The sequence below is a fragment of the Aristolochia californica genome, unplaced genomic scaffold, assembly GCF_029961685.1.
Source record: "Aristolochia californica isolate CCGP_79_NKW_82.1479 unplaced genomic scaffold, dmAriCali1.0.hap1 SCAF_8, whole genome shotgun sequence".
Lineage (NCBI taxonomy): Eukaryota > Viridiplantae > Streptophyta > Magnoliopsida > Piperales > Aristolochiaceae > Aristolochia > Aristolochia californica.
In genome coordinates, this window is record NW_027182279.1 from 31,345,280 (window position 1) to 31,367,969 (window position 22,690).

Sequence of the window (22,690 nt, forward strand, 5' to 3'; positions counted from 1 at the left end):
CACATTTATTATAGTTTTCAAATTTTTTTGACTAAAATTTTCATTTTGTTATGCCTCATATCTTTTTTGTTTACGAGAAAAATGGGAGCGAGAGTTTTGGAATTGAAAAAAAATTTGAACATCCAAAATGGAAATGCACAAATGCTGAGGGAGATAATTCCCAAAAGTATCTGTGATTTTAACGATAGGCAAAAATTGAGTTGTTTGGCCCTGGTAAATATCCAACCACTTGAGAATTTGATTTTTTCTTTTTCGTGAAATTTTGGGATAATTAGGCCACTTGCAACCTCAACATGTTTCTGGCATGTATGTCCACCACATTTAAAGCATGTTAGGATCAGTTAGAAGTCCTTTCCTATAAAATTCCACCAGGCTTATTATTTGGGGTTGTACTAGTGGAATTTCCCAAACATGGATAACAAAACCTTGGAGTTCATTTTTAGTTCATTCACTTACATTTATTATAGTTTTCAAATTTTTTTGACAAAATTTTCATTTTGTTATGCTTCATATCTTTTTTTTTTATGAGAAAAATGGGCGAGTGAGTTTTGGATCTGAAAAAAAATTTAAACATCCAAAATGGAAATGAACAAAAGCTGAGAGAGATAATTCCAAAAAGTATCTGTGATTTTTAATGATAGGCAAAAAGTGGGTTGTTTGGCACTGGTAATTATCCAACCACTTGAGAATTTGATTTTTTCTGCTCCTTGTAATTTTTGGATCAATAGGCCACTTGCATCCTCAACATGTTTCCGCCATGCATGTCCACCACATTTAAAGTATGTTAGGATCAGCTATAAGTCCTTTTCCTATAAAATTTTGCCAAGATTTTTATTTGGAGTTGTACTAGTGGAATATCCCAAACATGGATAAAAGAACCTTGGCGTTCATTTTTAGTGCGTTTACTCATATTTATTACAGTTTTCAAAATTTTTTTAATAAAATTTTCTTTTTGTTATGCCTCATATCTTTTTTGTTTACGAGAAAAATGGGAGAGTGAGTTTTGGATCTGAAAAAAAATTTGAAGATCCAAAATGGAAATGCACAAATGCAGAGGGAGATAATTTTAAAAAGTATATGTGATTTTTAAGGATTGGCAAAAAGTGGGTTGTTTGGCACTGGTAATTATCCAACCACTTGAGAATTTGATTTTTTATACTTCGTGAAATTTTTGGATCATTAGGCCACTTGCATCCTCAACATGTTTCCGGCATGCATGTCCACCACATTTAAAGCATGATAGGATCAGTTAGAATTCCCTTTCCTATAAAATTCCAATAGTGGTTGTACAAGTGGAATTTCCCAAACACGGATAACAAAACCTTGGAGTTCATTTTTAGTGCGTTCACTCACATTTTTTAAAGTTTTCAAATTTTTTTGACTAAAATTTTCTTTTTATTATACCTCTTATCTTTTTTGTTTACGAGAAAAATGGGAGAGTGAGTTTTGGATCTGAAAAAAAATTTTAAAATCTAAAATGTAAATGCACAAATGCTAAGGGAGATAATTCCAAAAAGTATCTGTGATTTTTAAGGATAGGCCAAAAGTGGGTTGTTTGGCTCTGGTAAATATCCAACCACTTGAGAATTTGATTTTTTCTTTTCTGTGAAATTTTTGGATCATTAGGCCACTTGCATCCTCAACATGTTTCTGGCATGCATGTCCACCACATTTAAAGTATGTTTGGATCAGTTAGAAGTCCTTTCGTATAAAATTCCACCACGCTTATTATTAGGGGTTGTACTAGTGGAATTTCCCAAACATGGATAACAAAACCTTGGAGTTCATTTTTAGTTCATTCACTTACATTTATTATAGTTATCAAATTTTTTTGACTAAAATTTTCATTTTTTTATGCCTCATATCTTTTTTATTTATAAGAAAAATGGGAGAGAGAGTTAGGGATCTGAAAAAAAATTTAAACATCCAAAATGAAAATGCACAAATGCTGAGGGAGATAATTTCAGAAAATATCTGTGATTTTTAAGGATAGGCAAAAAGTGGGTTGTTTGGCTCACGTAAATATCCAACCACTTGAGAATTTGATTTTTTCTACTCCGTGAAATATTTGGATCTTTAGGCCACTTGCATCCACAACATGCTTTCGGCCTTCATGTCCACCACATTTAAAGCAAGTTAGGATCAGTTAGAAGTCCCTTTCCTCTAAAATTCCACCAAACTTATTATTTGGAGTTGTACTAGTTGTATTTCCCAAACATAGATAACAAAACCTTGGAGTTCCTTTTTAGTGCGTTCACTTACATTTATTATAGTTTTCAAATTTTTTTTACTAAAATTTTCATTATGTGATGCCTCATAACAGTTTTGTTTACGAGAAAAATGGGAGAGTGAGTTTTGGTTCTGAAAAAAAATCAGAACATCCAAAATGGAAATGTACAAATGCTGAGGGAGATAATTCCAAAAAGTATCTGTGATTTTAAAGGATAGGCAAAAAGTGCATTGTACTAGTAGTATTTCACCAAACATGAATAACAAAACCTTGGAGTTCATTTTTAGTTCATTCACTTACATTTATTATAGTTTTCAAATTTTTTTGACTAAAATTTTCTTTTTGTTATGCCTCATATCTTTTTTGTTTACGAGAAAAATGGGAGAGAGAGTTTTTGATCTGAAAAAAATTTGAACATCCAATATGGAAATGCACAAATGCAAAGGGAGATAATTCCAAAAAATATCTGTGATTTTTAAGCATACGCAAAAAGTGGGTTGTTTGGCTCTGGTAAATATCCAACCACTTGAGAATTTGATTTTTTCTTTTTCGTGAAATTTTGGATCATTAGGCCACTTGCATCCTCAACATGTTTCCGGCATGTATGTCCACCACATTTAAAGCATGTTAGGATCAGTTAGAAGTCCTTTCCTGTAAAATTCCACCACGCTTATTATTTGGGGTTGTACTAGTGAAATTTCCCAAACATGCTAACAAAACCTTGGAGTTCATTTTTAGTTCATTGACTTACATTTATTATAGTTTTCAAATTTTTTTGACAAAATTTTCATTTTGTTATGCTTCATATTTTTTTTTAAGAGAAAAATGGGAGAGAAAGTTTTGGATCTGAAAAAAAATTTAAACATCCAAAATGGAAATGAACAAAAGCTAAGAGAGATAATTCCAAAAAGTATCTGTGATTTTTAATAATAGGAAAAAAGTGGGTTGTTTGGCTCTGGTAAATATCCAACCACTTGAGAATTTGATTTTTTCTGCTCCTTGAAATTTTTGGATCATTAGACCACTTGCTTCCTCAACATCTTTCCGACATGCATGTCCACCATATTTAAAGCATGTTAGGATCAGTTATAAGTCCCTTTCCTATAAAATTTCACCAAGATTTTTATTTGGGGTTGTACTAGTGGAATTTCCCAAACAAGGATAAAAAAACCTTGGAGTTCATTTTTAGTGCGTTTACTCACATTTATTATAGTTTTCAAATTTTTTTGACTAAAATTTTCATTTTGTTATGCCTCATATCTTTTTTGTTTACAAGAAAACTGGGAGAGTGAGTTTTGGATCTAAAAAAAAATTTGAAGATCCAAAATGGAAATGCACAAATGCTGAGGGAGATAATTCCAAAAAGTATCTGTGATTTGTAAGGATAGGTAAAAAGTGGGTTGTTTGGCTCTAGTAAATATCCAACCACTTGAGAATTTGATTTTTTCTTTTCTGTGAAACTTTTGGATCATTAGGCCACTAGTATCCTCAACATGTTTCCGACATGCATCTCCACCACATTTAAAGCATATTTGGATCAGTTAGAAGTCCTTTCTTATAAAATTCTACCACACATATTATTAGGGGTTGTACTAGTGGAATTTCCCAAACATGGATAACAAAACCTTGCAGTTCATTTTTAGTTTATTCACTTACATTTATTATAGTTTTCAAATTTTTTTGACTAAAATTTTTATTTTTTATGCCTCATATCTTTTTTGTTTATGAGAAAAATGGGAGAGAGAGCTAGGGATCTGAAAAAAAATTTAAACATCCAAAATGAAAATGCACAAATGCTGAGGGAGATAATTCCAAAAAATATCTGTGATTTTTAAGGATAGGCAAAAAGTGGGTTGTTTGGCTCACGTAAATATCCAACCACTTGAGAATTTGATTTTTTCTACTCCGTGAAATTTTTGGATCATTAGGCCACTTGCATCCACAACATGCTTTCGGCCTTCATGTCCACCAGATTTAAAGCAAGTTAGGATCAGTTAGAAGTCCCTTTCCAATAAAATTCCACCAAGCTTATTATTAGGAGTTGTACTAGTGGTATTTCCCAAACATTGATAACAAAAACCTTGGAGTTCATTTTTAGTGCGTTCACTTACATTTATTATAGTTTTCAAATTTTTTTTCTAAAATTTTCATTATGTGATGCCTCATATCTTTTTTGTTTATGAGAAAAATGGGAGAGTGAGTTTTGGTTTTGAAAAAAAATTTGAACATCCAAAATGGAAATGCACAAATGCTGAAGGAGAAAATTCCAAAAAGTATCTGTGATTTTAAAGGATAGGCAAAAAGTGCGTTGTTTGGCTCTGGTAAATATCCAGCCACTTGTGAATTTGATTTTTTCTACTCCTTGACATTTTTGGATCATGAGGCCTCTTGCATCCTCAACATGTTTCCGGCATGTCCATCAAATTTAAAGCATGTTAGGATCAGTTAGAAGTCCCTTTTCCTATAAAATTCCACCAACCTTATTATTAGGAGTTGTACTAGTGGAATTTCCCAAACATGGATAAAAAAACCTTGGAGTTCATTTTTAGTGCGTTCATTCACATTTATTATAGTTTTCAAATTTTTATGACTAAAATTTTCTTTTTGTTATGCCTCATATCTTTTTAGTTTACGAGAAAAATGGGAGCGAGAGTTTTGGATCTAAAAAAAAATTGAACATCCAAAATGGAAATGAACAAATGCTGAGGGAGATAATTCCAAAAAGTATCTGTGATTTTTAACGATAGGCAAAAAGTGAGTTGTTTGGCTCTGGTAAATATCCAACCACTTGAGAATTTGATTTTTTCTTTTTCGTGAAATTTTGGATCATTAGGCCACTTGCATCCTCAACATGTTTCTGGCATGTATGTCCACCACATTTAAAGCATGTTTGGATCAGTTAGAAGTCCTTTCCTATAAAATTCGACCACGCTTATTATTTGGGGTTGTACTAATGGAATTTCCCAAACATGGATAACAAAACCTTGGAGTTCATTTTTAGTTCATTTACTTACATTTATTATAGTTTTCAAAATTTTTTGACAAAATTTTCATTTTGTTATGCCTCATATCTTTTTTTTTTATGAGAAAAATGGGCGAGTGAGTTTTGGATCTGAAAATAAATTTAAACATCCAAAATGGAAATGAACAAAAGCTCAGAGATAATTCCAAATAGGATCTGTGATTTTTATTGATAGGCAAAAAGTGGGTTGTTTGGCTCGGGTAAATATCCAATCACTTGAGAATTTGATATTTTCTGCTCCTTGTAATTTTTGGATCATTAGGCCATTTGCATCCTCAACATGTTTCCGACATTCATGTCCACCACATTTAAAGCATGTTAGGATCAGTTATAAGTCCCTTTCCTATAAAATTTCACCAAGATTTTTATTTGGAGTTGTACTAGTGGAATTTCCCAAACATGGATAAAAAAAAACCTTGGCATCCATTTTTAGTGTGTTTACTCACATTTAATATAGTTTTCAAAAATTTTTGACTAAAATTTTCTTTTTGTTATGCCTCATATCTTTTTTTTTTTTATGAGAAAAATGAGAGAGTGAGTTTTGGATCTGAAAAAAAATTTGAAGATCCAAAATGGAAATGCACAAATGCTGAGGGAGATAATTCCAAAAAGTATCTGTGATTTTTAAGGATAGGCAAAAAGTGGGTTGTTTGGCTCTCGCAAATATCCAACCACTTGAGAAATTTTGATTTTTTCTTTTCCGTGAAATTTTTGGATCATTAGGCCACTTGCATCCTCAACATGTTTCCGGCATGCATGTCCACTACATTTAAAGCATGTTTGGATCAGTTAGAAGTCCTTTCCTATAATATTCCACCAAGCTTATTATTAGGGATTGTACTAGTGGAATTTCCCAAACATGGATAACAAAACCTTGGAATTCATTTTTAGTTCTTTCACTTAAATTTATTATAGTTTTCAAATTTTTTTGACTAAAATTTTCATTTTGTTATGCCTCATATCTTTTTTGTTTACGAGAAAAATGGGAGAGTGAGTTTTGGATCTGAAAAAAAATTTGAACATCTAAAATGGAAATGCACAAATGCTAAGGGAGATAATTCCAAAAAGTATCTGTGATTTTTAAGGATAGGCAAAAAGTGGGTTGTTTGGCTCTGGTAAATATCCAACCACTTGAGAATTTGATTTTTTCTACTCCGTGAAATTTTTGGATCATTAGGCCACTTGCATCCACAACATGTTTCCGGCATTCATGTCTACCACATTTAAAGCATGTTAGGATCAGTTAGAAGTCCCTTTCCTATAAAATTCCACCAAGCTTATTATTAGGAGTTGTACTAGTGGTATTTCCCAAACATGGATAACAAAACCTTGGAGTTCATTTTTAGTGCGTTCACTTACATTTATTATAGATTTCAAATTTTTTTGACTAAAATTTTCATTTTGTTATACCTCATATCTTTTTTGTTTACGAGAAAAATGGGAGAGTGAATTTTGGATCTGAAAAAAAATTTGAACATCTAAAATGGAAATGCAAAAATGCTGAGGGAGATAATTCGAAAAAGTATCTGTGATTTTTAAAGATAGGCAATAAGTGGGTTATTTGGCTCTGGTAAATATCCAACCACTTGAGAATTTGAATTTTTCTACTCCTTGAAATTTTGGATCATTAGGCCATTTGCATCCTCAACATGTTTTCGGCATGTATGTCCACCACATTTAAGGCATGTTAGGATCAGTTAGAAGTCAGTTTCCTATTAAATTTCACCAAGCTTATTATTAGGGGTTGTACAAGTGGAATTTCCCAAACATGGATAACAAAACTTTGGAGTTCAGTTTTAGTGCGTTCACTTACATTTATTATAGTTTTCAAAATTTTTGACTAAAATTTTCATTTTGTTATGCCTCATATCTTTTTTGTTTACGAGAAAAATCGGAGTGTGAGTTTTGGATCTGAAAAAAAATTTGAACATCCAAAATGAAAATGCAGAAATGCTGAGAGAGATAATTCCAAAAAGTATATGTGATTTTTAAGGATAGTCAAAAAGTGGGTTGTTTGGCTCTGGTAAATATCCAGCCACTCGTGAATTTGATTTTTTCTACTCCTTGAAATTTTTGGATCATGAGGCCACTTGCATCCTCAACATGTTTTCGGCATTTCCATCACATTTAAAGCATGTTAGGATCAGTTAGAAGTCCCTTTCCTATAAAATTCCACCAAGCTTTTTATTAGGAGTTTTACTAGTAGTATTTCCCAAACATGAATAACAAAACCTTCGAGTTCATTTTTAGTTCATTTTTTTTTTACTAAAATTTTCTTTTTGTTATGCCTCATATCTTTTTTGTTTACGAGAAAAATGGGAGAGAGAGTTTTGGATCTAAAAAAAATTTGAACATCCAAAATGGAAATGCACAAATGCAGAGGGAGATAATTCCAAAAAATATCTGTGATTTTTAAGGATAGGCAAAAAGTGGGTTGTTTGGCTCTGGTAAATATCCAACCATTTGAGAATTTGATTTTTTCTACATGAAATTTTTGGATCATTAGGCCACTTGCATCCTCAACATGTTTCCGGCATTCATGTCAACAACATTTAAAATATGTTAGGATCAGTTAGAAGTCCATTTCCTATAAAATTCCACCAAGCTTATTATTTGGAGTTGTACTAGTGGAATTTCCCAAACATGGATAAAAAAACCTTGGAGTTCATTTTTAGTGCGTTCACTCACATTTTTTATAGTTTTCAAATTTTTTTGACTAAAATTTTCATTTTGTTATGCCTCATATCTTTTTTGTTTACGAGAAAAATGGGAGCGAGAGTTTTGGATTTGAAAAAAAATTTGAACATCCAAAATGGAAATGCACAAATGCTGAGGGAGATAATTCCCAAAAGTATCTGTGATTTTAACGATAGGCAAAAATTGAGTTGTTTGGCCCTGGTAAATATCCAACCACTTGAGAATTTGATTTTTTCTTTTTCGTGAAATTTTGGGATAATTAGGCCACTTGCAACCTCAACATGTTTCTGGCATGTATGTCCACCACATTTAAAGCATGTTAGGATCAGTTAGAAGTCCTTTCCTATAAAATTCCACCAGGCTTATTATTTGGGGTTGTACTAGTGGAATTTCCCAAACATGGATAACAAAACCTTGGAGTTCATTTTTAGTTCATTCACTTACATTTATTATAGTTTTCAAATTTTTTTGACAAAATTTTCATTTTGTTATGCTTCATATCTTTTTTTTTTATGAGAAAAATGGGCGAGTGAGTTTTGGATCTGAAAAAAAATTTAAACATCCAAAATGGAAATGAACAAAAGCTGAGAGAGATAATTCCAAAAAGTATCTGTGATTTTTAATGATAGGCAAAAAGTGGGTTGTTTGGCACTGGTAATTATCCAACCACTTGAGAATTTGATTTTTTCTGCTCCTTGTAATTTTTGGATCATTAGGCCACTTGCATCCTCAACATGTTTCCGGCATGCTTGTCTACCACATTGAAAGGATGATAGGATCAGTTAGAAGTCCCTTTCCTATAAAATTCCATTAGTGGATGTACATGTGGAATTTCCCAAACATGGATAACAAAACCTTGGAGTTCATTTTTGTGCGTTCACTCACATTTATTATAGTTTTCAAATTTTTTTGACTAAAATTTTCATTTTGTTATGCCTCATATCTTTTTTGTTTACGAGAAAAATGGGAGAGAGAGTTTTGGATCTGAAAACGAATTTCAACATCCAAAATGGAAATGCACAAATGCTCAGGGAGATAATTCCAAAAAGTATCTATGATTTTTAAGGATAGGCAAAAAGTGGGTTGTTTGGCTCTCGTAAATATCCAACCACTTGAGAATTTGATTTTTTCTTTTCTATGAAATTTTTGGATCATTAGCCCACTTGCATACTCAACATGTTTCCGGCATGCATGTCCACCACATTTAAAGCATGTTTGGATCAGTTAGAAGTCCTTTCGTATAAAATTCCACCACGCTTATTATTAGGGGTTGTACTAGTGGAATTTCCCAAACATGGATAACAAAAGTTAGAAATCCCTTTCCTATAAAATTCCACCAAGCTCATTATTACGAGTTGTACTAGTGCTATTTCCCAAACATGGATAAAAAAACCTTGGAGTTCATTTTTAGTGCGTTCACTTAAATTTATTATAGTTTTCAAATTTTTTAACTAAATTTTTCATTTTGTTATGCCTCATATCTTTTTTGTTTACGAGAAACATGGGAGAGAGAGTTTTGGATCTGAAAAAAAATTGTAACATCCAAAATGGAAATGCACAAATGCTGGGGGAGATAATTCCAAAAAGTATCTTTGATTTTTAGAGATAGGCAAAAAGTGGGTTGTTTGGCACTGGTAAATATCCAACCACTTGAGAATTTGATTTTTTCTACTCCTTGAAATTTTTGGATCATTAGGTCACTTGCATCCACAACAAGTTTGTAGCATCCTTGTCCACCACATTTAAAGAATATTAGGATGAGTTAGAAGTCCCTTTCTTATGAAATTCCACGAAGCTTATTATTAGGGGTTGTACTAGTGGAATTTCGCAAACATGGATAACAAAACCTTGAAGTTCATTTTTAGTGCGTTAACTTACATTTATTATAGTTTTCAAATTTTTTTGACTAAAATTTTCATATTGTTATACCTCATATCTTTTTTGTTTACGAGAAAAATGGGAGAGTGAATTTTGGATCTGAAAAAAAATGTGAACATCTAAAATGGTATTGCACAAATGCTGAGGGAGATAATTCCAAAAAGTATCTGTGATTTTTAAGGGTATGCAAAAAGTGGGTTATTTGGCTCTGGTAAATATCCAACCACTTGAAAATTTGATTTTTTCTACTCCTTGAACATTTTAGATCATTAGGTCACTTGCATCCACAACATGTTTTCGGCATACATGTCCTCCACATTTAAAACATGCTAGGATCAGTTATAAGTCCCTTTCCTATAAAATTCCACAAAGCTTATTATTAGGGGTTGTACTAGTGGAATTTCCCAAACATGGATAACAAAACCTTGGAGTTCATTTTTAGTGCGTTCATTTACATTTATTATAGTTTTCAAATTTTTTTGTCTAAAATTTTCATTTTGTTATGCCTCATATCTTTTTTGTTTACTAGAAAAATTGGAGAGAGCGTTTTGGATCTGAAAAAAAATTTGAACATCCAAAATGGAAATGCACAAATACTTAGGGAGATAATTCCAAAATGTATCTGTGATTTTTAAGGATAGGCAAAAAGTGGGTTGTTTGGCTTTGGTAAATATCCAACCACTTGAGAATTTGATTTTTTCTACTCGAAATTTTTGGATGATTAGGCCACTTGCATCCTCAACATGTTTCTGGCATGCATGTCCACCACATTTAAAGCATGTTAGGATTATAAGTCCCTTTCCTATAAAATTCCACCAAGCTTTTTATTTGGATTTGAACTAGTGGAATTTCCCAAACATGGATAAAAAAACCTTGGAGTTCATTTTTAGTGCGTTCATTTAATTTTATTATTGTTTTCAAATTTTTTTGACTAAAATTTTCATTTTGTTATGCCTCATATCTTTTTTGTTTACGAGAAAAATGGGAGAGTGAGTTTTGGATCTGAAAAAAAATTTGAACATCTAAAATGGAAGTGCACAAATGCTGAGGGAGATAATTCCAAAAAGAATCTATGATTTTTAAGGATAGGAAAAAAGTGGGTTGTTTGGCTCTGGTAAATATCTAACCACTTGAGAATTTGATTTTTTCTACTCTGTGAAATTTTTGGATCATTAGGCCACTTGCATCCACAACATGTTTCCGACATTCATGTCCACCACATTTAAAGCATGTTAGGATTATAAGTCCCTTTCCTATAAAATTCCACCAAGCTTTTTATTTGGAAATGTACTAGTTGAATTTCCCAAACATGGATAAAAAAACCTTGGCGTTAATTTTTTGTGCGTTAACTCACATTTTTATCGTTTTCAAATTTTTTTGACTAAAATTTTCATTTTGTTATGCCTCATATCTTTTTTGTTTACGAGAAAAATGGGAGAGAGAGTTTTGGATCTCAAAAAAAATTTCAACATCCAAAATGAAAATGCACAAATGTTGAGGGAGATAATTCCAAAAAGTATCAGTGATTTTTAAGGATAGGCAAAAAGTGGGTTGTTTGGCTCTGGTAAATATCCAACCACTTGAGAATTTGATTTTTTCTTCTCTGTGAAATTTTTGGATCATTAGGCGACTTGCATCGTCATCATGTTTCCGGCATGCATGTCCACTACATTTAAAGCATGTTAGGATCAGTTAGAAGTCCCTTTCCTATAAAATTCCACCAAGCTTATTATTTGGAGTTGTACTAGTGGAATTTCCCAAACATGGTTAAAAAAACCTTGGAGATCATTTTTAGTGCGTTCATTTACATTTATTATTGTTTTCAAATGTTTTTGACAAAAATTTTCATTTTGTTATGCCTCATATCTTTTTTGTTTACGAAAAAATGGGAGAGTGAGTTTTGGATCTGAAAAAAAATTTGAACATCCAAAATGGAAATCCGCAAATGCTGAGGGAGATAATTCCAAAAAGTATCTGTGATATTTAAGGATAGGCAAAAAGTGGGTTGTTTGGCTCTGGTAAATATCCAACCACTTGAAGTTTGATTTTTTCTACTCCTAGAAATTTTTGGATCATTAGGTCACTAGAATCCTCAACAAGTTTGTGGCATCCATGTCAACCACATTTAAAGCATATTAGGATCAGTTAGACGTCCCTTTCTTATGAAATTCCACCAAGCTTATTATTAGGGGTTGTAATAGTGGAATTTCGCAAACATGGATAACAAAACCTTGAAGTTCATTTTTAGTGTGTTAAATTACATTTATTATAGTTTTCAAATTTTTTTGACTAAAATTTTCTTTTTGTTATTCCTCATATCTTTTTTTTTTTACGAGAAAAATGGGAGAGTGAATTTTGGATCTGAAAAAAAATTTGAACATCTAAAATGGAAATGCAAAAATGCTGATGGAGATAATTCCAAAAAGTATCTGTGATTTTTAAGGATAGGCAAAAAGTGGGTTGTTTGGCTCTGGTAAATATCCAACCACTTGAGAATTTGATTTTTTCTTTTCTGTGAAAATTTTGGATCATTAGGCCACTTGCATCCTCAACATGTTTCCGGCATGCATGTCCAACACATTTAATGTATGTTTGGATCAGTTAGAAGTCCTTTCGTCTAAAATTCCACCACGCTTATTATTAGGGGTTGTACTAGTGGAATTTCCCAAACATGGATAACAAAACCTTGGAGTTCATTTTTAGTTCATTCACTTACATTTATTATAGTTTTCAAATTTGTTTGACTAAAATTTTCATTTTGTTATGCCTCATATCTTTTTTGTTTATGAGAAAAGTGGAAGAGAGAGTTTGGGATCTGAAAAAAAATTTGAAGATCCAAAATGAAAATGCACAAATGTTGAGGGAGATAATTGCAAAAAATATATGTGATTTTTAAGGATAGGCATTAAGTGGGTTGTTTGGCTCTGGTAAATATCCAACCACTTGAGAATTTGATTTTTTTTACTCCGTGAATTTTTTGGATCATTAGGCCACTTGCATCCACAACATGTTTTCGGCATTCATGTCCACCACATTTAAAGCATGTTAGGATCAGTTAGAAGTCCCTTTGCTATAAAATTCCACCAAGCTTATTATTAGGAGTTGTACTAGTGGTATTTTCCAAACATGGATAACAAAACCATGGAGTACATTTTTAGTGCGTTCACTTACATTTATTATAGTTTTCAAATTTTTTTGACTAAAATTTTCATTTTGTTATGCCTCATATCTTTTTTTTTACGAGAAAAATTGTAGAGTGAATTTTGGATCTGAAAAAAAAATTTGAACATCCAAAATGGAAATGCACAAATACTTAGGGAGATAATTCCAAAAAGTATCTGTGATTTTTAAGGATAGGCAAAAAGTGGGTTGTTTGGCTCTCGCAAATATCCAACCACTTGAGAAATTTTGATTTTTTCTTTTCCGTGAAATTTTTGGATCATTAGGCCACTTGCATCCTCAACATGTTTCCGGCATGCATGTCCACTACATTTAAAGCATGTTTGGATCAGTTAGAAGTCCTTTCCTATAATATTCCACCAAGCTTATTATTAGGGATTGTACTAGTGGAATTTCCCAAACATGGATAACAAAACCTTGGAATTCATTTTTAGTTCTTTCACTTAAATTTATTATAGTTTTCAAATTTTTTTGACTAAAATTTTCATTTTGTTATGCCTCATATCTTTTTTGTTTACGAGAAAAATGGGGGAGTGAGTTTTGGATCTGAAAAAAAATTTGAACATCTAAAATGGAAATGCACAAATGCTAAGGGAGATAATTCCAAAAAGTATCTGTGATTTTTAAGGATAGGCAAAAAGTGGGTTGTTTGGCTCTGGTAAATATCCAACCACTTGAGAATTTGATTTTTTCTACTCCGTGAAATTTTTGGATCATTAGGCCACTTGCATCCACAACATGTTTCCGGCATTCATGTCTACCACATTTAAAGCATGTTAGGATCAGTTAGAAGTCCCTTTCCTATAAAATTCCACCAAGCTTATTATTAGGAGTTGTACTAGTGGTATTTCCCAAACATGGATAACAAAACCTTGGAGTTCATTTTTAGTGCGTTCACTTACATTTATTATAGATTTCAAATTTTTTTGACTAAAATTTTCATTTTGTTATACCTCATATCTTTTTTGTTTACGAGAAAAATGGGAGAGTGAATTTTGGATCTGAAAAAAAATTTGAACATCTAAAATGGAAATGCAAAAATGCTGAGGGAGATAATTCGAAAAAGTATCTGTGATTTTTAAAGATAGGCAAAAAGTGGGTTATTTGGCTCTGGTAAATATCCAACCACTTGAGAATTTGAATTTTTCTACTCCTTGAAATTTTGGATCATTAGGCCATTTGCATCCTCAACATGTTTTCGGCATGTATGTCCACCACATTTAAGGCATGTTAGGATCAGTTAGAAGTCAGTTTCCTATTAAATTTCACCAAGCTTATTATTAGGGGTTGTACAAGTGGAATTTCCCAAACATGGATAACAAAACTTTGGAGTTCAGTTTTAGTGCGTTCATTCACATTTATTATAGTTTTCAAATTTTTATGACTAAAATTTTCTTTTTGTTATGCCTCATATCTTTTTAGTTTACGAGAAAAATGGGAGAGTGAATTTTGGATCTGAAAAAAAATGTGAACATCTAAAATGGTATTGCACAAATGCTGAGGGAGATAATTCCAAAAAGTATCTGTGATTTTTAAGGGTATGCAAAAAGTGGGTTATTTGGCTCTGGTAAATATCCAACCACTTGAGAATTTGATTTTTTCTACTCCTTGAACATTTTAGATCATTAGGTCACTTGCATCCACAACATGTTTTCGGCATACATGTCCTCCACATTTAAAACATGTTAGGATCAGTTATAAGTCCCTTTCCTATAAAATTCCACAAAGCTTATTATTAGGGGTTGTACTAGTGGAATTTCCCAAACATGGATAACAAAACCTTGGAGTTCATTTTTAGTGCGTTCATTTACATTTATTATAGTTTTCAAATTTTTTTGTCTAAAATTTTCATTTTGTTATGCCTCATATCTTTTTTGTTTACTAGAAAAATTGGAGAGAGCGTTTTGGATCTGAAAAAAAATTTGAACATCGAAAATGGAAATGCACAAATACTTAGGGAGATAATTCCAAAATGTATCTGTGATTTTTAAGGATAGGCAAAAAGTGGGTTGTTTGGCTTTGGTAAATATCCAACCACTTGAGAATTTGATTTTTTCTACTCTAAATTTTTGGATGATTAGGCCACTTGCATCCTCAACATGTTTCTGGCATGCATGTCCACCACATTTAAAGCATGTTAGGATTATAAGTCCCTTTCCTATAAAATTCCACCAAGCTTTTTATTTGGATTTGAACTAGTGGAATTTCCCAAACATGGATAAAAAAACCTTGGAGTTCATTTTTAGTGCGTTCATTTAATTTTATTATTGTTTTCAAATTTTTTTGACTAAAATTTTCATTTTGTTATGCCTCATATCTTTTTTGTTGAAAAATGGGAGAGTGAGTTTTGGATCTGAAAAAAAATTTGAACATCTAAAATGGAAATGCACAAATGCTGAGGGAGATAATTCCAAAAAGAATCTATGATTTTTAAGGATAGGAAAAAAGTGGGTTGTTTGGCTCTGGTAAATATCTAACCACTTGAGAATTTGATTTTTTCTACTCTGTGAAATTTTTGGATCATTAGGCCACTTGCATCCACAACATGTTTCCGACATTCATGTCCACCACATTTAAAGCATGTTAGGATTATATGTCCCTTTCCTATAAAATTCCACCAAGCTTTTTATTTGGAAATGTACTAGTTGAATTTCCCAAACATGGATAAAAAAACCTTGGCGTTAATTTTTTGTGCGTTCACTCACATTTTTATAGTTTTCAAATTTTTTTGACTAAAATTTTCATTTTGTTATGCCTCATATCTTTTTTGTTTACGAGAAAAATGGGAGAGAGAGTTTTGGATCTCAAAAAAAATTTCAACATCCAAAATGAAAATGCACAAATGTTGAGTGAGATAATTCCAAAAAGTATCAGTGATTTTTAAGGATAGGCAAAAAGTGGGTTGTTTGGCTCTGGTAAATATCCAACCACTTGAGAATTTGATTTTTTCTTCTCCGTGAAATTTTTGGATCATTAGGCGACTTGCATCGTCATCATGTTTCCGGCATGCATGTCCACTACATTTAAAGCATGTTAGGATCAGTTAGAAGTCCCTTTCCTATAAAATTCCACCAAGCTTATTATTTGGAGTTGTACTAGTGGAATTTCCCAAACATGGTTAAAAAAACCTTGGAGATCATTTTTAGTGCGTTCATTTACATTTATTATTGTTTTCAAATGTTTTTGACAAAAATTTTCATTTTGTTATGCCTCATATCTTTTTTGTTTACGAAAAAATGGGAGAGTGAGTTTTGGATCTGAAAAAAAATTTGAACATCCAAAATGGAAATCCGCAAATGCTGAGGGAGATAATTCCAAAAAGTATCTGTGATATTTAAGGATAGGCAAAAAGTGGGTTGTTTGGCTCTGGTAAATATCCAACCACTTGAGAATTTGATTTTTTCTACTCCATGAAACTTTTGGATCATTAGGCCACTTGCATCCACAACATGTTTCCGGCATTCATGTCCACCACATTTAAAGCATGTTAGGTTCAGTTAGAAGTCCCTTTCCTATAAAATTCCACTAAGTTTATTATTAGGGGTTGTACTAGTGGAATTTCCTAAAAATGGATAACAAAACCTTGGAGTTCATTTTTAGTGCGTTCACTTACATTTATTTTAGTTTTCAAATTTTTTTGACTAAAATTTTCATTTTGTTATGCCTCATTTCTTTTTTGTTTACGAGAAAAATGGGAGAGTGAGTTTCGGATTTGAAAAAAAAATTTGAACATCCAACATGAAAATGCACAAATGCAGAGAGAGATAATTCCAAAAAGTATCTGTTATTTTTAAGGACAGGCAAAAAGTGGGTTGTTTGGCAGTGGTAAATATCCAACCACTTGAGAATTTGATTTTTTGTACTCCTTGAAATTTTTGGATCGTTAGGCCACTTGCATCCTCAACATGTTTCCGGCATACATGTCCACCCCATTTAAACCATGTTAGGATCAGTTAGAAGTCCCTTTCCTATAAAATTCCACCAAGCTTGTTATTACGAGTTGTACTAGTGGTATTTCCCAAACATGGATAACAAAACCTTGGAGTTCATTTTTAGTGCGTTCACTTACATTTATTATAGTTTTCATATTTTTTTGACTAAAATTTTCAATTTGTTATGCCTCATATCTTTTTTGTTACGAGATAAAAGGGAGAGTGAGTTTTGGATCTGGAAAAATAATTTCAACTTCCAAAGTGGAAATGGACTAAAGCTGAGGGAGATAATTCCAAAAACTGTCTGTGATTTTTAAGGATAGGAAAAAAGTGGGTTGTTTTGCTCTGGTAAATATCCAGCCACTTGTAAACTTGATTTTTTCTTCTCCGTGAAATTTTTGGATCATTAGGCCACTTGCATCCTCAACATGTTTCCGGCATTCATGTCCACCATATTTAAAGCATGTTAGGATCTTTTAGAAGTCCCTTTCCTATAAAATTCCACCAAGCTTATTATTAGGGGTTGTACTAGTGGAATTTCCCAAACATGGATAAAAAAACCATTGAGTTCATTTTTAGTGCGTCCTCTAACATTTATTATAGTTTTCAATTTTTTTTAAGATTTTGAATAAAATTTTCGTTTTGTTATGCCTCATATCTTTTTTGTTTACGAGAAAAATGGGAGAGAGAGTTTTGGATCAGAAAAAAAAAATTGAACATCCAAAATGGAAATGCACAAATGCTGAGAGTGATAATTCCAAAAAGTATCCGTTGTTTTTAAGGAAAGGCAAAAAGTGGGTTGTTTGGCTCTGATAAATATCCAGCCACTTGTGAATTTGATTTTTTCTACTCGAAATTTTTGGATCATTAGGCCACTTGCGTCCTCAACATGTTTCCGGCATACATGTCCACCACATTTAAAGCATGTTAGGATCAGTTAGAAGTCCCTTTCCTATAAAATTCCACTAAGCTTATTATTAGGAGTTGTACTTGTGGTATTTCCCAAACATGGATAACAAAACCTTGGAGTTCATTTTTAGTGCGTTCACTTACATATATTATAGTTCTCAAATTTTTTTGACTAAAATTTTCATTTAGTGATGCATCTTATCTTTTTGGTTTACGAGAAAAATGGGAGAGTGAGTTTTGGATCCGAAAAAAAATTTGAACATCCAAAATGGAAATGCACAAATGCTGAGAGAGAAAATTCCAAAAAGTATCTGTGATTTTTAAGGGTAGGCAAAAAGTGGGTTGTTTGGCTCTGGTAAATATCCAACCACTTGAGAATTTGATTTTTTCTACTCATACAAATTTTTGGATCATTAAGTCACTTGCATCCTCAACATGTTTCCGGCATACATGTCCTCCACATTTAAAACATGTTAGGATCAGTTATAAGTCCCTTTCCTATAAAATTGCACCAGGCTTATTATTAGGGGTCTTACTAGTGGAATTTCCCAAACATGGATAACAAAACCTTGGAGTTCATTTTACTGCGTTCACTCACATTTATTATAGTTTTCAAATTTTTTTGACTAAAATTTTCATTTTGTTATGCCTCATATCTTTTTTGTTTACGAGAAAAATGGGAGAGAGAGTTTTGGATCTGAAAAAGAATTTGAACATCCAAAATGGAAATGCACAAATGCTCAGGGAGATAATTCCAAAAAGTATCTATGATTTTTAAGGATAGGCAAAAAGTGGGTTGTTTGGCTCTGGTAAATATCCAACCACTTGAGAATTTGATTTTTTCTTTTCTGTGAAATTTTTGGATCATTAGGCCACTTGCATCCTCAACATGTTTCCGGCATGCATGTCCACCACATTTAAAGCATGTTTGGATCAGTTAGAAGTCCTTTCGTATAAAATTCCACCACGCTTATTATTAGGGGTTGTACTAGTGGAATTTCCCAAACATGGATAACAAAAGTTAGAAATCCCTTTCCTATAAAATTCCACCAAGCTCATTATTACGAGTTGTACTAGTGCTATTACCCAAACATGGATAAAAAAACCTTGGAGTTCATTTTTAGAGCGTTCACTTAAATTTATTATAGTTTTCAAATTTTTTAAACTAAATTTTTCATTTTGTTATGCCTCATATCTTTTTTGTTTACGAGAAACGAGGGAGAGAGAGTTTTGGATCTGAAAAAAAATTGTAACATCCAAAATGGAAATGCACAAATGCTGGGGGAGATAATTCCAAAAAGTATCTTTGATTTTTAGAGATAGGCAAAAAGTGGGTTGTTTGGCACTGGTAAATATCCAACCACTTGAGAATTTGATTTTTTCTACTCCTTGAAATTTTTGGATCATTAGGTCACTTGCATCCACAACAAGTTTGTAGCATCCTTGTCCACCACATTTAAAGAATATTAGGATGAGTTAGAAGTCCCTTTCTTATGAAATTCCACGAAGCTTATTATTAGGGGTTGTACTAGTGGAATTTCGCAAACATGGATAACAAAACCTTGAAGTTCATTTTTAGTGCGTTAACTTACATTTATTATAGTTTTCATATTTTTTGACTAAAATTTTCATTTTGTTATACCTCATATCTTTTTTGTTTACGAGAAAAATGGGAGAGTGAATTTTGGATCTGAAAAAAAATGTGAACATCTAAAATGGTATTGCACAAATGCTGAGGGAGATAATTCCAAAAAGTATCTGTGATTTTTAAGGGTATGCAAAAAGTGGGTTATTTGGCTCTGGTAAATATCCAACCACTTGAGAATTTGATTTTTTCTACTCCTTGAACATTTTGGATCATTAGGTCACTTGCATCCACAACATGTTTTCGGCATACATGTCCTCCACATTTAAAACATGTTAGGATCAGTTATAAGTCCCTTTCCTATAAAATTCCACAAAGCTTATTATTAGGGGTTGTACTAGTGGAATTTCCCAAACATGGATAACAAAACCTTGGAGTTCATTTTTAGTGTGTTCATTTACATTTATTATAGTTTTCAAATTTTTTTGTCTAAAATTTTCATTTTGTTATGCCTCATATCTTTTTTGTTTACGAGAAAAATGGGAGAGCGAGTTTTGGATCTGAAAAAAAATTTGAACATCCAAAATGAAAATGCACAAATGCTGAGAGTGATAATTCCAAAAAGTATCTGAGATTTTTAAGGATAGGCAAAAAGTGGGTTGCCTGGCTCTGGTAAATATCCAGCCACTTTTGAATTTGATTTTTTCTACTCCTTGAAATTTTTTGATCATTAGGCCACTTGCATCCTCAACATGTTTCCGGCATGCATATCCACCACATTTAAAGCATGTTAGGATCAGTTAGAAGTCCCTTTCCTATAAAATTCCACCAAGCTTATTTTTAGGAGTTGTACTAGTGGTATTTCCCAAACATGGATAAGAAAACCTTGGAGTTCATTTTTAGTGCGTTCACTTACATTTATTATAGTTTTCAAATTTTTTTGAGTAAAATTTTCATTTTGTTATGCCTCATATCTTTTTTGTTTACGAGAAAAATTGGAGAGAGAGTTTTGGATCTGAAAAAAAATTTGAACATCCAAAATGGAAATGCACAAATACTTAGGGAGATAATTCCAAAATGTATCTGTGATTTTTAAGGATAGGCAAAAAGTGGGTTGTTTGGCTCTGGTAAATATCCAACCACTTGAGAATTTGATTTTTTCTACTCGAAATTTTTGGATGATTAGGCCACTTGCATCCTCAACATGTTTCTGGCATGCATGTCCACCACATTTAAAGCATGTTAGGATTATAAGTCCCTTTCCTATAAAATTACACCAAGCTTTTTATTTGGATTTGAACTAGTGGAATTTCCCAAACATGGATAAAAAAACCTTGGAGTTCATTTTTAGTGCGTTCATTTAATTTTATTATTGTTTTCAAATTTTTTTGACTAAAATTTTCATTTTGTTATGCCTCATATCTTTTTTGTTTACGAGAAAAATGGGAGAGTGAGTTTTGGATCTGAAAAAAAATTTGAACATCTAAAATGGAAATGCACAAATGCTGAGGGAGATAATTCCAAAAAGTATCTATGATTTTTAAGGATAGGAAAAAAGTGGGTTGTTTGGCTCTGGTAAATATCTAACCACTTGAGAATTTGATTTTTTCTACTCCGTGAAATTTTTGGATCATTAGGCCACTTGCATCCACAACATGTTTCCGACATTCATGTCCACCACATTTAAAGCATGTTAGGATTATATGTCCCTTTCCTATAAAATTCCACCAAGCTTTTTATTTGGAAATGTACTAGTGGAATTTCCCAAACATGGATAAAAAAACCTTGGAGTTAATTTTTAGTGCGTTCACTCACATTTTTATAGTTTTCAAATTTTTTTGACTAAAATTTTCATTTTGTTATGCCTCATATCTTTTTTTTTTACGAGAAAAATGGGAGAGAGAGTTTTGGATCTCAAAAAAAATTTCAACATCCAAAATGGAAATGCACAAATGTTGAGGGAGATAATTCCAAAAAGTATGAGTGATTTTTAAGGATAGGCAAAAAGTGGGTTGTTTGGCTCTGGTAAATATCCAACCACTTGAGAATTTAATTTTTTCTTCTCCGTGAAATTTTTGGATCATTAGGCGACTTGCATCGTCAACATGTTTCCGGCATGCATGTCCACTACATTTAAAGCATGTTAGGATCAGTTAGAAGTCCCTTTCCTATAAAATTCCACCAAGCTTATTATTTGGAGTTGTACTAGTGGAATTTCCCAAACATGGTTAAAAAAACCTTGGAGATCATTTTTAGTGCGTTCATTTACATTTATTATTGTTTTCAAATGTTTTTGACAAAAATTTTCATTTTGTTATGCCTCATATCTTTTTTGTTTACGAAAAATGGGAGAGTGAGTTTTGGATCTGAAAAAAAATTTGAACATCCAAAATGGAAATCCGCAAATGCTGAGGGAGATAATTCCAAAACGTATCTGTGATTTGTAAGGATAGGTAAAAAGTGGGTTGTTTGGCTCTAGTAAATATCCAACCACTTGAGAATTTGATTTTTTCTTTTCTGTGAAACTTTTGGATCATTAGGCCACTAGTATCCTCAACATGTTTCCGGCATTCATGTCCACCACATTTAAAGCATGTTAGGATCAGTTAGAAGTCCCTTTCCTATAAAATTCCACTAAGTTTATTATTAGGGGTTGTACTAGTGGAATTTCCTAAACATGGATAACAAAACCTTGGAGTTCATTTTTAGTGCGTTCACTTACATTTATTTTAGTTTTCAAATTTTTTTGACTAAAATTTTCATTTTGTTATGCCTCATTTCTTTTTTGTTTACGAGAAAAATGGGAGAGTGAGTTTTGGATTTGAAAAAAAAATTTGAACATCCAACATGAAAATGCACAAATGCAGAGAGAGATAATTCCAAAAAGTATCTGTTATTTTTAAGGACAGGCAAAAAGTGGGTTGTTTGGCAGTGGTAAATATCCAACCACTTGAGAATTTGATTTTTTGTACTCCTTGAAATTTTTGGATCGTTAGGCCACTTGCATCCTCAACATGTTTCCGGCATACATGTCCACCCCATTTAAACCATGTTAGGATCAGTTAGAAGTCCCTTTCCTATAAAATTCCACCAAGCTTGTTATTACGAGTTGTACTAGTGGTATTTCCCAAACATGGATAACAAAACCTTGGAGTTCATTTTTAGTGCGTTCACTTACATTTATTATAGTTTTCATATTTTTTTGACTAAAATTTTCATTTTGTTATGCCTCATATCTTTTTTGTTACGAGATAAAA